Source organism: Rhyacophila brunnea, unplaced genomic scaffold, assembly GCF_057557595.1.
Source record: "Rhyacophila brunnea isolate RB1 unplaced genomic scaffold, BYU_Rbru_1.0 scaffold_6, whole genome shotgun sequence".
Lineage (NCBI taxonomy): Eukaryota > Metazoa > Arthropoda > Insecta > Trichoptera > Rhyacophilidae > Rhyacophila > Rhyacophila brunnea.
Window position 1 is genome coordinate 32,154,048 of NW_028233276.1, and position 16,745 is coordinate 32,170,792.

The 16,745-nt window shown below is 29.7% G+C and overlaps 1 protein-coding gene across 2 annotated transcripts in view; it reads right to left on the reverse strand.

Moving 5' to 3' along the window:
• The window catches only part of LOC147065567 (uncharacterized), a 97,748-nt gene extending 89,121 nt beyond the window's left edge, over nucleotides 1–8,627 (reverse strand). Inside the window, exons 1-2 of one of the 2 annotated variants that reach the window (XM_085956666.1) lie at nucleotides 8,347–8,627; nucleotides 7,255–7,360 (exon numbers count right to left, since the gene is read on the reverse strand). The gene's annotated coding sequence lies outside the window, so the exon portion shown is untranslated. The remainder of the gene's footprint in view (nucleotides 1–7,254; nucleotides 7,361–8,346) is intronic. The other variant, XM_085956664.1, reaches the window with a different exon arrangement.
• Between the last annotated feature and the right edge of the window lie 8,118 nt (nucleotides 8,628–16,745).

The window sequence follows — 16,745 nt, forward strand, 5'->3', positions numbered from 1 at the left end:
TGTCCGTGATAATATGTGAAAATGAATATTGACTTTTAAACTAAAGTATTTATTTATGTGTACAGTATAAATTATTTTATTATTTACAGTTTAAAGAAGATTTACTTTCACCTGCCAGAAAACATAAAGTTGGTAAGGCATGTTTAGTTTAATATATAACGTCACTATTGGTATTATAGAGCGGAGGTCGGCAACCGGCAATCCGTGAGCTGCGTGTGGCCTAAATATGCATTTTTTTCGACTGATACATAACATAAAATAACAATAAAAAATCGTCATATTATATCTGCAGTTTGATGGCAAACACAATAAGGCACTTTCTATGGTATTGTTGAAGATTTGTATACTAAATTTTCAAATTGGATTTATTTAATCTTTTTAATTTAGTTAAACCAAACCAACCTCATTTTTTTGGAATTATAATAAATATAATTCAACAATTTTATTTTTGCTCGTCGCGAAGAATTTTGCATTTGAAACACATACATTTCCGAACAAGCATTATTTATTGTTAAATCCAAACTAATCGCAGTTTCATACTTATCGTTTTTTTTTGTGCTAGTGGAAATATGAAAAAATATGAAATGATTACGAGGCATTGCTAATAATTTATTTATACTACTCGTATAAAGCTAAAACAATTGAAGACCACAAGCAAATATCATTCTATGTCACATCTGTATCATTTTGAGTAAATCGGTTTTTATAAATATTTAACATAAAAATATAATAAACACTACCATTTATTTGAAAATATACTCAATTGACAAAAATACAATACATATTACCCAGTATTCGTGCACATGGAATGATCTTTCCCTGACCACCTTTATTAGGAACACGTTTTTATAGGACACAGATTTATTTTTCCGAAAATGTTTTTACACAGAAAAATACGTTAGGAAATTCTCCACAAGATTTAATGCCATCTTGAATGAATCAAGAATTTTGCATTTGAAAGACATACATTTCCGAAGGAGCATTATTTTTGCTATGAGGGGAAAAATCTTCTCGCATGCCTGAACATGCATGCTTCAATTCTAATGTACACACAAGTGGACATAGATAATTTGACTTACATAGAACAGACACAAATACAACATTACGTAGGTAGTTGAATAGTTTTACATATTCTAACTGTATTTTGATTTTAATCTGTATTTTTATTGTATTTATTCGGATTAGTTTTTATAAATGACGTTTGTTTCATATATCGTTCTTCGCATAGCATATAAGAATCTGCATTTTTTAATGTTGAAATAATACAAGATAATTATTGTTTTTAACACTCCATAATATCTTACAGGGTGAATGCACTGACTTTCAGAGGCACCTATCGGAAAAATACGAAGTTTGTAATTTGAGACGGTTTATTGATATTTTACATAAAAATAGATAAAATCAAAGATAAATTAGGTAAAATTAAAAAAAAACATGTTCATCAAAGGATCCCGTGTAATTATTATACTTATTTTTGTATGCTTTTATTTATTATAAAAAGTTTGGTTATGTTTTCTCTAATGCAGTGAAAATAGCTTAAACAATAATTAGTTTATTTTAAATTTATTTAAAAAAAAAAACATCGATTTAAACAATGTGTACTACTCAAAATCCTTTTAATTTATATTTAATCTAGTTTTGATGCGGTCGCAATATTGTAGGTCTAAATGTAAATTGATAAGGATGTTTAAGTTTAAAATATTTTGAATGCACTAGAGCAGCGATTTCCAAACTGGGGCGCGGACTGTTGCAAAGGGAGGCGCGAAAAGTTTAACACAATAATGTAGCCACAGGTTTGCAGTTTGCAAGTGCATAGTTTATAAAACGGCAGCTAGTTATAAACTACATACAAAACAGTCCTATAAAAGTTAGGTTGTTTGCAAACCTTTATGAAGATATGGAGACTAATTTTATTGTGGTACATACTATTGTGCATGGTCCCCACAAGAGGGGGGCTGACAGGGCTCCAGCCTGGGGACCCGGCGTTGCGGATCGACAAGTTAAGTGAGATAAACACACATCGTTAACGATAAATACAATTAAAGATAAAGATAAATACGTTTACGATAAATACAGTTAAAGATAAACACAATTCGTTCTATTAGTAAAAAAAGGTTTTTCGGTTACAGAATATTAACATTTTACAATGTATTATGTGTATGTACGATACAATTTGATGTGATTGTATGATGTGTGTGATTGATGATAATTCAAATGTAGAATTTTATTTTATAATTATTTGTAGTGTATTTTATGATTAATAAAAATGGCTATATGGAAACAAAAATCTTTGTTCAATTTTGGTTGAATCGAACTAAAGAATAATAATATAATATTTTCTCATAAAAGCAATGCAAGTAGTGCTGCTACCATTAGTAACATCATATGTATGCGAAACGGAATTTTCTGCATTAGCAGAAAAAAGCACTTTGTGTAAAAATGTATTATTTAATGAAATAAAGGAGGGGAGGCGCCAAGAATAGATTGTTTTTAGTAATGTAAAGTTTGGAAACCACTGCACTAGAGTAAAAATAGTAAAGAATATTTATAATTTGAGACTATAAATGGAAAAGAGCAGCGTTTAATTAAATCCTATTTAAGAGCACCATTTTGTTTCCCTAGATGTACGTGCAAATTTATGTAAAGCTATTTAATGCAATGTTTAAAATAGAGTAGTATGGTTTGCAGGTTTTGCTAACTGAAAGATACACAAATGGTTAATTACAACTTCCGTTCCAAAACGAAGCGTATATTATATAACAAATACATTTGTTTTTGCAAACATTGATTCTATACAATTTAATCATCGATTCATCAAATTTACTTATAATTATAATCGTATATCTTAAGTCTAGTAGTGAATTCAAAATTAATGCATACTTAATCAATGTTTAAAAGGTTCATTGATATTATGAATTTATGAATGGTAATAAACTGAGCTGCAGGTGATAGAGAAAGCTTTAATCTTTTATTATAATATTGAAAGATCACGATGAATATAATAAAAAAAAATATTTATACACATTGTGTCATCTTTCGGTGGTTTCGTAATACTTTGACTATTAAGTATTTAATTAAAGTGAAATTCGCTTTCTAACATCATGACCACGTCAATTCTTCGCCAGTTAGTCTTCTCTTCATTAAAAATATTAATTCAATACAATATCAATTAAAACTGCATTAAAATAAATAGTCGAGAATCGCACCCAATGGTTCGGATACCGGATAAGATCCGGCCTTGACGTGAAAAGTACTTCCAGTATGACGTAACAGCGGGTGTGCTTTTTCGTTACGAAACTTTTATAAGCGGTTATTAGAAATCAGCCAGCCAGTCATAGAAACGTAATTCCAAATTTGAAATAGGTACGCGTTGCTTTGTAGCCATTTATTTAATCATAGATGTCGTTGGTTTGTCTTAAATTAGGTTTTCATCAATTTCCTAATAATATACCTACTTTAATAAATTGAACGAATAATAAATTACGTATTTAAATTGAAATGTATAGTTTATTTTATGAAGAGCTGAAGAATAAATGGGTATACAAGATATATAATTAAAAAATCAGTTGGAAGCACATATCTATATACATAATATTTATACGTGAAACAAAACAGAAATGTAACATCTTTCTTTGTAACTATGAAACGTTATTAGTATTTTTTTCCTACACTCTTACTTTAGGCTTAAAAAATTAGAACTTTAGATTTATCCTTCAAATATTGAACCGAATTTAAACATATATATTCATCGAAGCAATTTCATTTATTATATCGTTATATATATTTATCAAAAGAATAAAACATAAATTAATGTCATTTCTATACCATTCCATGGGAAAAAAACTTTGAAGTGCATCGCATCTATCATATACATAAGGCTGCTATCGGTGGCTATCGAGGCTGTCAAGGGTAGTTTATCATATTTATGTATTGAGGTATTATAATCGTTACAATAAGTTAGCCGTATAAACTGTCAAAACTGTCTATCCTGCTCTAAAAGTTAACACAGAGTTGACAGTTCAAAAGGTTAACTTATTGTTACAATTCTCAAAATATAAAAACCTTCAATTGCCATCGATTGCAGCCTTGTGTATATGAATAATAGATACCCTGGTATGAGGTATAATAATGTTGTACCGTTTTAACTAACATACTAAAACAGTTTATGAGAGTTGATCACGATTATTATAAAAAATAGCTCAACACGCAAAAATATTATATATATATGTATATAATATATTAGTTTTCCTCTATGTTTATATATAATTAATACAAGCTTCTTCATAATTCATGCAAACGCAAAAATAATTCTTTCAATTGGGTCATCTGTGAAAAAAAGCATGTAATTGCAATCTTGCATATTATTAATTATATAATTGCAGCTTAAACTCAATAATAATAATTCAACTATAAAAACAAATTAAAGAGGTTAAAGGTGTTCAGTTACAAACTCACAATTGCTGGTAACCTCTGATTAATTATTAATAATAAAATTATAATTTGCATATTTCATTGTCAGTGTTTGTAACAGATTTTTTTTATGGGAAACAATAATTAAAATGAAATTTATTGTGAATAATCAATATAAGTACTAACGTATCGATGTGAAACATGGATGCTAAATTCAAAATAAGAATTCGAAAGAATCACAGTGCTGTATGTAGAGGTTTATGTTGGAGAGAACGCGCGTAAATTGAAAAAGAAATAACTAGGTATTGGCAGGACCGAATTTACTAAAAGATGAAAGGAAATATAGACCTTGGTGAGACCTCTGCGCTTGAAATATATATTATATCATAAGTATATATTTTAAATATATATGAAAATACCCAAATTTGACGGAACTACCCCCGCGTGAATGAATTTACAGGTTTCCAAAAGCTTAACAAAAACACATAGTACGTACTATGCAAAAAATATATAGTTAAAAGACGTGTAAAGACAATTAAAAATACCGTTTTACTATGTTTTTTTGGGGTCCAATATTATGTATTAGTATTGTGGCCTCTTCAACCGTAACTTCGACTCTGGATATTGGACCGAACCGATCTGTAAAGTCCTTGAAGTGGAGATGGGTAAATTACATCACTTTAAGAATAGATCAAAATTTAAAATATTGTTTTCAGTGATAAACGAGATGAATAATAGGTATGTTGAATATTCAAGACTTGAATCTGAACGAAAATATATTTTAGAGAAATTTGATTGAAAGTAGCTGCCGTTTTTATGTGTATTTAAAACACGACGCAAAAGATATTTTTACTGTTGATCAAATATTTAAATATTTAAATAAGTAAATTTTTACTTTCTTTTGGTAATATAAGTATTACACGGAAAATAAAAACCATTTCTTTTATTGCGTCAGAAGAAAAGAATATTGTAATTTTTGTCAGAGCCAAAATTGGAGGTCGGCATAGTTTATGGTTATGTTGTCAAAAAAAATGTTTACTATTCCGTAATCACCATATTATTTTCTAAATTAACATTCAGAAGTTTTTAGTGCATTATTGTGACAGAATTACGATAGAAAGTGTCTTATTTTAGTAGTATTCATTTATGGAGATTACATTTTGGGTCACACGCTAGAGATGTCAAAAATATAGCAATACTTTTTACTTATACGATACGGGTATCAAATATCCTCATCTTTGGTGAGCCTAAAATAAGTCTCAGATAAATTTATTCTTTCGATCCGATTCCAAACGATACAATACCAATATAGACACTTTCCTTCAATACAATAGCGAAACCAAATATCGGCATGATTTTTTTATTAAGGAAAACCAAGTGTGGTTACGTACATACATATAAAAATAGATAAAATCAAAAGTCTTCAACCAGTGAAATGTTCATAGATGATAGCTGATAATATACTACGTTTAGCCTAACAATATATCAAAAAATATATAAATAGAAGGAAACTAGAAAAGAAAAATATAAAAAGAATATTAACAATTATAAACGGTAAAAATAACAATATAGATATGTACGAGTAATTTTTAAATTTACAATTTACATTACACAAATGACAATGTGAGAAAGGATAGACAACAGTATTAATAATAATAATAATAGAGAGATAATTCATATAATATTTCATTTACGATCACAGTCGATTATACACTATGATGGAAATGTCGCGTTTAAATAATACGCATGAAGCCACGGTCCACCCCGAACCAATGCGCCACGATTGGTTTGAAGTTTGTCTTTTAGTTAAATATGGGTGCACCTACATATATTCAATTTCATGAGAAACTTATCATCATAACATATATGTATATACTAGTGGCGAAAATATTGAAAATTATGCAATTAAGTCATATATTACCTTTAATATTTTATAAATAGAATAATATTTGCTATCTATTAAAGCTTGGTTAGGCAGGGCATAATGAATTTTAAAAATGAACCAAATATATATTATATAATATACTAATATGCATTCTTCATGCAACGAAAACAAACAAGTATGAATGAAAAAGTGTGCACAATTTTGTAGTATCGCCCAAAATATACCAAAATAATTATTTTTTGGGTTAGGCAGGGTTTAATTGATTTTTAAAAACTATCCAACACCATCTGTAAATTGTAGTCTTAGTTCAATAATAACAAATACGAATGGCTGAGAAAGTTTAATGTGTACTATTAATGGCGGATCTTAACAGCCTACCTCCACCCTTCGCTACTGGTATATACATAGTTTAGTTGTCAATGTTTTTAGATAGATGGTTACCTGCGTTTTGATTAATTAAACAATGTAAATTAACAGTTAATTATATTACAATGAGAGCTTCGTTTTCTGCCACTCGATGACCGTAGTATCACTTTACCCCTTAAAAATATACATGTAAAGTGACACGATGTTTTTCAATTTACGGTAAAATCTTGTAATAATATGTCTAAGTAGATACCTACATAAATAAAGTTGCAATACCCAAATGGGTAGGTAAATTTCTCATTTGAAAATCAATAAAATTCATATATTTAATAGCCAAGAGCTAATCGGTAATAACATAGAATCTAAAGTAATGACTCATTCGCATGACATTAAATAAGACATATCTTATGAGTAATTGGTAGTCAATTTCAAGTTCCGGTATTGATAACTTGTGTATATCGTAATGGCTATTCTCGCGTGTTACATCTCGCGCGCTGGTCTCGTTTTGAAAGTGGGATTATTGACCACAACTTTCAGTTTCTCTCGCGCTGAAAGTAAAAGTTATTGAATAAAAGTATTCTTGTTTCACTTACACTTTTATCGGTCGGCTATGCGTCCTCTCTGTCACTCGCGATGTCTAGTATATCACGGTATATTATTAGGTTGTTTTATTATTTTGCTATTGTATTATGCTTTGACCTTTTGGTGAGATGATCATAAGAATGAAGTTACATCAGAATGCAAAATTACGTAATTAAACAATCTAAATGATATATTTAAGTACATAACTATATTTAAAAAAAAAACACGTATTTTTAATAGTACCAGATTCTAATGTATTCTACAGGAAAACCTTTCATTAAAACTGCTTTTATAAATCTATAAATAAAATGTATATTTTGCATAAATTAAACAGACTGAACCGCGCAATATAATGAAAAAGCTTTCATATATTAAACTAATTAATAATGATATTTAAAAAAATGTTTTTATCGCTAAGATATAATATTACTTATTACACCTTATAAACTCACTAGATGAGTAAAACACGTATCTACACTAATAATAAAATTGAAATTTCTGTCTCTTTGTCCGTCTATTTGGTTATAACTAAAAAACTACTTAATCAAAATTGAACAAACTTGCACACTACAATGTTGGTACCAAGTAAACGTTTATATGGATTATCAATATCTCAAATATAACGCACTTGCAACGGGTTGACAATCACGCGCCTAGAAATTGAACAATTCATACTATAAATTAGTATATTTCTCTCTTGCATATATACGTCTACTTTTTATTTTATTTTTATTTCACGTGGACAAAGTCGTAGGCGATTGCTAGCCGTAAATAAATATGCGAAAGATACATTTTATAAATTATCATGCATTAATAATGTTTAATAGAAACACGTAGTATTGTATTTTTTTTAAATTTATATCGTTATTCAATATGAATTTAAAATATTTTTGGAGGTTTATATTAAAACAATAGGTAACGTAAATAGTACGTCATTTATTAATCTGTATTCATTATTAATAATTGTATGTATACATTCCAGTAAATACAATGTCAGTGTCAGTGAATAATCACTATTAATTATTGATTTCCTTTCTATCAGGAAAAATCGTATGCGTTAATAAGGCTGTTTGACATTTATAGCATTCAAGTAAAAGTATTACGGAAGTGACGTCACAAATTTCCTACTGCACTGAACGCGCCAAATGAAAATCGCGAACCGACGTACCACCAATCACGCGACGCGGCGAAAACACGAGCGGCGGCGAAAGTGTCCGGCGACTTCCGAGTGCGCGGGAAAGATTTAAAAATGGCGCCGGCAATTTTCGCGGTTAATGTCAGAACCCGGACGGAGTTTCCGGTGGCTGATTGGCGGTATTTAAGCGGGTAAGGTTGCCGGCGCGAGTCTCTACAATGGCGGACGCGTGGTGATCGGCACCAGTATGCGGCCACCCGCTCCAGCCGTCGTCAAATTTTCACTTTTTTTTTCAATGCCTTTCCCCCACCAGATGCCTTTCGGTGCCGAAGCGATTTGGCTGCGCATTATTGATTTGATGGTATGCAAGACACGTGGTACCCATAATAGCATGATGCTCAGTCTTCGTGTTTTGTGCGAGGAAGTAGGTTAGAAACACAAAGAAACATATATTTATTAACTAACTAACAGATAAATAATAAAATCCAATACAATTATGTTTCAAATTAAATTATTTATTAGATATGTAATCAATTATATTATTATTAATGGAAATAAACCTTATCATCAACTTACACTTTTCGATTTTATTTTATTAAGTATATTTACCCGTTCGGCATTTTCTTGATATTATATCGATTATACATTCAATATTTTTATAAATAATTACGTAGGGTAACACAATATACCTAAAAGATAGACTAGGTACCTCATCTCCAAAAATTATTCATTCGATAAAGCACAATTAAAAAAAATATATGCTCTATTTGTGTAATTATGGCTTTTAGTATTTTAAGAATTTTCGGTTTTTGTTAAGAATAGTTTCAAAATGTGAATTGTAACTGCCAGATATTAATTTAGCTAAAAAATATGTACCTACTCACGTAAGTTTTGATTAAATTATACTTAAGGCACAGAGATACAGATATTATTTGTTATCATAGGTACGTGTTTTATCTAAATCACAGATATTGTCGACTACATATACCTATGATAGGATGAATACCTAATTGACTGAAAAATTATATGTAAACTTATAATATCGTGAGTCCCGAGTTAGAATCACGGGTTTGGCCAATTCACATGTTGATATTTCTATGAGGGTTTGCACCCAATAGGTTGAGAAAGTCACTAAAATTATTTTCTCGTAAAAATAAAATTCTATTAATACAATCGCTACCACATGGATGCCAATGTGATCTTTTCAAGATCGGACATAGTAAAAAACCGGTACGTTTGCAGTTCGCCGTATCAGACTTCACCGTGAAATGTTGTATCAGAAATATATGGCCATATATTTAAGACCGTCCAACCTCTTTGGGTCGTAAAGTATTGACATATAATGCATGCCTAAATAAAATACCTGTCCTGTCGGTGTACAGTTTACAGGAAGCCAGCAGCAAACAAATTTTGAAAATAGTCAATATACTGGATTATTTGTTAGATTAAGTTAGGTTTTCATTCTTGAATTTTGCCAAAATCAGCTATGAAAATTGAATTAATGGTCATATTGAATCTTATAAAATTAGAGACGGTATATTATAATATGGTAATCTCCAAGCTCACGGCAAACTGTGCCACGGTGAAATGTTTTACGTACAATTTACAATATGTAACCGTAAAAAACATAAATATTAAACTATTTATGATATTTTTAAGATGCTTGTTTGCTATAATTTTAATTATATCAACTTTTAATAGTTTTGTTGTGGATGACTACTACAGGTACTAAATCTAACTATTGGATATTGCTTAGTATGTTATTTTATTTTGTTTGTAAAAATAATGGACTATTAATATTACATTGATATTCACACTTATGAGGCAGCTGGCGGTTTTTCCTACACTATATTATTTGTGGAATTTTATTCATAATATTTGTAAGAAATGAATAACATACATAGATATCATATCAGTTTCTAATACCTTCATCAATTAATATGTATTTGATTATATATACAAGTTTACGTTACTTAAACTTTTCTAAATTAAAGTGTATTGTATCTTCAGATACTAATATTTATGACGATCGACTTAATATATTTAAATTTCGAACCGCGTTGATGGAAGGTTTATTTTAGTAGAAATGTATTTAGTACCTAGGTATATTTTATTTTTGGCTACACTAAAAATACTTTAATATTATTATTATATTGTTTAATACCAGAATGCAACACAAACGACTGTACTTGACAGGAAGGTTTTACCACCTTATATATATATATATAATTTAGTTACTAAAAACCCAAACAGAGTTTTGCTTCGAATATTATTTCTGGAAAACTCTCTTCAATTCTTCGAAGACAAGATTTTACATAATAAATTGGTGTCGATGATTGCCGGATACAATCACCAAGGAGGATATAGCTTAAATTATATAATCGCACTTTGAATGATTTTGGATCCGTATTACGGTATATTCCAATCTTGCAAGATAGTACCTAGCGCCGCCGCTAGAGGTACAGCTAGTGGCGTACCTATGCAAAGCGTCACCCTTAAGCAGTAAAAACACTGTTTAGTGTTATTTTATTTTATTCATTACCTACTTATTTTTTATGAGCTACTTTATAAGTACCCATTTGCAGTACAACGCTCAAACCCTTTGTTCAGTTGACTAACCGACGTATGTATGTTCAATATGTTAAAAATAATGTTAAATTCTCAAATCTTGTGAATAAAAAAAATAGTTTATTAAATTATTAGCAAGTGCAAGTATGTTATAGCTAAAATTTGGACCAATACCTTGATTTAAAATACTAAAACCGATAGCGAAATTAACGCAATTTGATAAGCATTTCGTGTCAAAACTACTAATTAATTTCGTCGTAATTAGCTAGGACGCTCTTGATTTAACTGGCAAAGCTCATTGGCGTGAATCCAGTGGTTACATGTTGAAGTCCCGTTGGTCATCGTATTTTTTCTAGGGTCCGCAAACTTGTAAGTACGTATGCAGTTCGCCGTATCACACTTCACCGTGAAATGTTGTATCGGAAATATATGGCCGTATATTAAAAACCGTCAAACCTCTTTGGGTCGTATAGTACTGCCATAAAATTCATGTCTAAATAAAACACGGTTCTTGTTCGTTTACACTCTGTTATGGGTTGGAATTATTAAAAGATATTAATAATTATATTTAACGTTTTCCTTTATTTCCGATTTATAACACAAAATCACATAACATATTTGTTACTGGTATACTAATACAAGGTTAAATATTACTAAGTACAATACGTGTTTCCTGTAAGGAGTCCAACTGAAGAGTGTTTTATATTCTGGAATACTACTAGGAAGGGAACAATAGAGATGATGCAACAAACTTAAGAAAAAAATGAACAAGATTTAACATGTGTCAGCCGGTCGAATCCACTGGCTGACTCACTAACAGTCACAAATTTGAATGGCACATAACACACTCTATAGGAAGACAGCAGGAAACAAATTTTGAAAATAGCCGATATACTGGATTTGTTGGGTTAGGTTAGGTTTTTATTCTTGAATTCATGATTTTTTTCCAAAATTAGCTATGAAAATTGAATTAATGTTCATATTGAATCTAATAAAACTGGAGCCCGTAGTATACGGTCATCCCTTTCCGATAAGAAAGCTCACGGCGAACTGTGTCACGGTGAAATTTTTACGTAAATTTTAATGGACCTAACCATTTTAAACCATTTAAATGTACCAACCCACGGTGGCCGCGCGGCTTAAGCGTTAGACTATCACGCCGTGGGTCTCAGATTCGAATCCTGGGTCTGGCAAGTACACGTATTGTTTTTCAATTTGTGTGTGAGTCGAGTATGGAGCTAATAGGTTGAGCAAGTGGCTGACATCCATTTATCATAAAAAACAAAATTTGTTAATACAAACCTCTACTCTGTGGAGGCCCATATGATCCTATTAGGATCGGACATGGTCGGAAAAAAACCATTTTTCTAGTACCTAGGTAATATCTGAGGTGTTAACAAATCATGTATGTTCAATATTATAAAGAATATTATATTATCAAATTTTGCAAATTATTCGTTACTAAAAGTAATAGTATATTAACGCTTTCGCTGCTGAATAGATAATGAGATTTTAATTGCCCCCTTTAAAATGCACGTTAATTACATCGATCGGCCGCCTGGTCATTACGCACCGTGTGCGTCTTCCGCGTCCAAAGTATTAAAACATAATAATATTTATTTACATTGTCGTTTATTATTTCATTTCCAACTTAGCATAGTATGTACATGTTATTCAAATAACCTATAAAAATATATATTTTTTTATTTCATTTTCCTTAAAATATTATATAATATTATATTATTATGGTTGATTTTTTTTTATATAAAATTTATTGCTCTAAAAGTGGTTTAATAATAAGCATGATGCTGTTGACTGCCATCAGGAAAGCACGGACTGTTGCCATTTTTCCTTTTTGCATCATCATGACAATTGGCTGAAACTGAAATACAAATATTATTAGTTACATGACCCAATAAACTATTATCTTAAATGGGTTCTCAATACACATGTATTAGGTGGAGTAGTATCAGAACATCTGCCTGTAACCATCAGGATTGAGGATTCGAATCCCGTATTTGAAAATTTTGCATATGGTTTTTGCAATGTATGTTTTAACTACAGCAAGAATAAACGTAATCGTTTAAACGAATTTACTAAGTCGAAAGCTATATTATGCTCAGTTTAAAAGTAAAAATCGTTATCTACCTTCAAAATGCATAAATCAAAGAAAGCGAAGTGAATTTTGAAGTTATACAATATTATAATGTAAACAAGTACTATAAATATATATATAAACTCGCTATTATGATGATGATGATTAACGGTAATTTCACAAAATACTGCAGGCGATTTTTTTTTATATTTTTGAAAGGCATTTTTGACTTCTCCAAAAAATATTCACCAGTAAAACCAGAATATATTTCAATAGGTAGGTAAATATTAGGATTGTGATCAATTGAAATAAATTCTACCTGATTATTTACCAGAGCTAGACTCAAATAATGTGAAAAATTGCACGACAGGTTACTATTTTTCATTCTCAGACATTAATTTGTGAAATTAATAATTATTTCATAAAATTTAAAAAAAATGGTATCTCCTGCGTTTATATTAATGACTTCTATCAAATATATACACTAAATTACAAGTATTTTATTTTTTTAATAAACTGACAGATTTTTAGTGTAAGAAAACTAACATGTTAAATATTCGAAGTTTTAAAAAAAATTAGTAACTTTGTATTAGAAAGAATATTATTAGAAAAAAGTACAGAATCTACAATCTAAAAATTATTGTAACGACTATTATGGTAAAATAATCACATGCGTTTGTTAATATAACAATTTTACAATATACCTACATGTATGTTAAAGTTTATTCATTACGGTGCGCTATTTTAATAGAAAATATTCTGTATAATTAATTATAATAATATGAAGGTTCTTTATCTGCATTAATTAATAATCATTAGTTTGCGTTGCATTTATAGGAAATGCACATTAAATGTTGTTAGTTTGAAATTTACATATATTTTTTATTCTTTAATTTAAATATATAATTTTAAAAGATGTTTGTGCATAACACTATTATAATATAGTAATAGTTGGAATATAAAATATATTTTGAATCGAATGATAAAATACAGTATAAAATAGTTTCATTAAAATTAATAAAATGGTATTCATAAATTAATGCCGTTTATAAAATGACTGACTCATCTTCTCAGAGAAATTAGAAATTTACTTTCTCGATGATTTTTATTTTGCAAATTGCTTTCAAAATAATATATAAATGTATCTAGTATTTATTTATTACCGATCTTTTTTATATAATTTAATTCAACGCTTACATCTTATACTAAGTAGGTACCCACTGAAGAATAATATTAAAGAAAAAAAATGTAATGTTCTCGCTGCTTATATTGTCTTAAAATATTAAAACTATTTTTATAAAATTACACCAAAATCAAAGAGTAAGGAATACACTTATTTCAAGAGCGAATCATTATATTATTATGATTTTTTTTATTAAAAATTTTGATAGCAATTCCATAATTGATTTTAGTATGGTTCAATTGGTAATTATAGGAAATATATATTCTCTGCGTCGGCAGCATTATTTGTAAATAAAAAATAAAATGACAGCATGTTGACACATTTTATTGAAATTTCTTACTACATTACTTAATAATATTGTTACGTTATGGCCATTTACGTTAATGGCCTTACCAAACTACACCTGCCCCGCACCATACCCGGTCTTAATCGGACGTATCACGGATACATTTCGTGTATAGTATCAGTATTTTTTTTATTGACTGGGAATATCTCAGGAGCAGTTACCCAAGACTTATATCGCCATGCACTCACTCAGCTGTGCTTTGACTTATATGACTTATAGTCCCCATAGGAAATAGAAACACTTAGAGACATTTTTTAAGATGCAACAAAATTAAATTTTGTAGCGACCAAGTCGGACGGTCCGATCGGTGCAATAGCTGGCTTAACCGACTTGAGTATCTCTTCCTTTTCCGTACAAATTTTAGGACATTCCCAGAGGATGTGGTTAGCATCCTGTGTTTGTACACGTCATTTGTATTAGTCATTCTCTCTATATGAAAATTATTCTGCAATGCAACTAGTTTAATCATAAGGCATAATAAGGCATCATTTTTAGTTTTACTTTCATTTTATATAAATAGAAGAAGGTTTCTCTCTTCCATTTTTGAACAGCATATTATTTATTATTCTATTTGATGTTTAAATCTGTATCTCAAAATCAGTATGTCTCAAATCCAATCTTCTTTCATTGTCATTTCAAGCTTAATTTTTTTTTCTCTCTCACGAAGAGGTTTTGCAACAGATTTTTTATGAGAAATGGATATTAAACACTTGATGAACCTATTACTAGTTAATATTTTGAATTCAAACACGCATCACATTTGAGCTTGGTTTAAATCTTACCATAAAGCAAATCTGGAAATCCTTAAAGCATTAAGTTGAAAGCACATGAAAGATCTGAAGTCACGTTTTCCAAAAATGTTTTTTTAACTTAAAATACATTAGCTGACAGGTACAGAGATAATGAATCGTATTTTTAATAACATCATAGTATTACTTGTAATAGTGTTATTCAGAAACGATAACTGTTATATTATTGAGTGAAATAAATTATTTTCTCACACTTATTGATGTTGTGATAAAATGCAATAATTGCATAATTACTACAACTACAATGCATATTCACTTTCTTTATTAAATGCGTGATATTGTAATTTGATGTGAAGCCTAAAATCTATTATGTAAGTATAAATACGATTTTCAATTTAATTTACCTTTATTATAATCAGACATTTCTATGCAATATCGATATATGGTATATCCAAGCAAACTTTATAATAATATGTCAATATCATCCGCTATCCAAGTTTGAACATGACTATACTTTATAAAATTTGAAATGTGAACGTTACGTTGATAAATATTTTACCTGTAAACTTGAAGCCTGCAATTTTAATTATGAAATAACACGCGTTAACTATTTACGGGCGATTGCATGTTAATGTAATTACTATAATGAGATCATCCGCCTCTCTGTTATGTTCTTTATTACTGTATTCGTTGGTAAGTTTCTGACGTTCCAATTACACACACACAGACTCAACGAATCAAGCAAATTATCATAAACAATCAACTTTAAATAGGAATTACACGCAACGATTCAGGTATTAATTAGATCGTCTCGACACTTGTCATTAGTTTATAACACACGTTGTGTTTTTAATGTCAAAAAATGATAACGTAACCGAAAATATTCATCTATCAGGTTGTTTATCATTCAAATGTAACCACAAAGTATTGGAGTTTGTATGTAAAATAATGAATAATTTCGGCGAGCAGCATTATAAAAGGTAACATCAATATGACAGCATTAACAGGGTGTGCAGCGTAACTTATCGCCTTTGAAGCAATCTTCCATGTCAATTGTTGAACTGGACATAAAAATATTCTATTTCTGTTACGCCTCTTTAAAATTATTTAAAATGTCATTTCTCGATCAAGACAGACGATCGGTGTGAATCGTCAAATCGGCGAGTCTGCTCATGTAATTTGAGGGGAAAATCTGTGGGTTCCACGAATTTTACTTGTTATTTTAACATAATATACCTATCTACTGGATTAGTCAAGATTAGTCATAATAATTTGTTTAACGCTTTCGCTGCTGAATAGATAATGAGATTTTAATTGCCCCCTTTAAAATGCACGTTAATTACATCGATCGGCCGCCTGGTCATTACGCACCGTGTGCGTCTTCCGCGTCCAAAGTATTAATTAAAAAATTCGAGAATGCTCAACA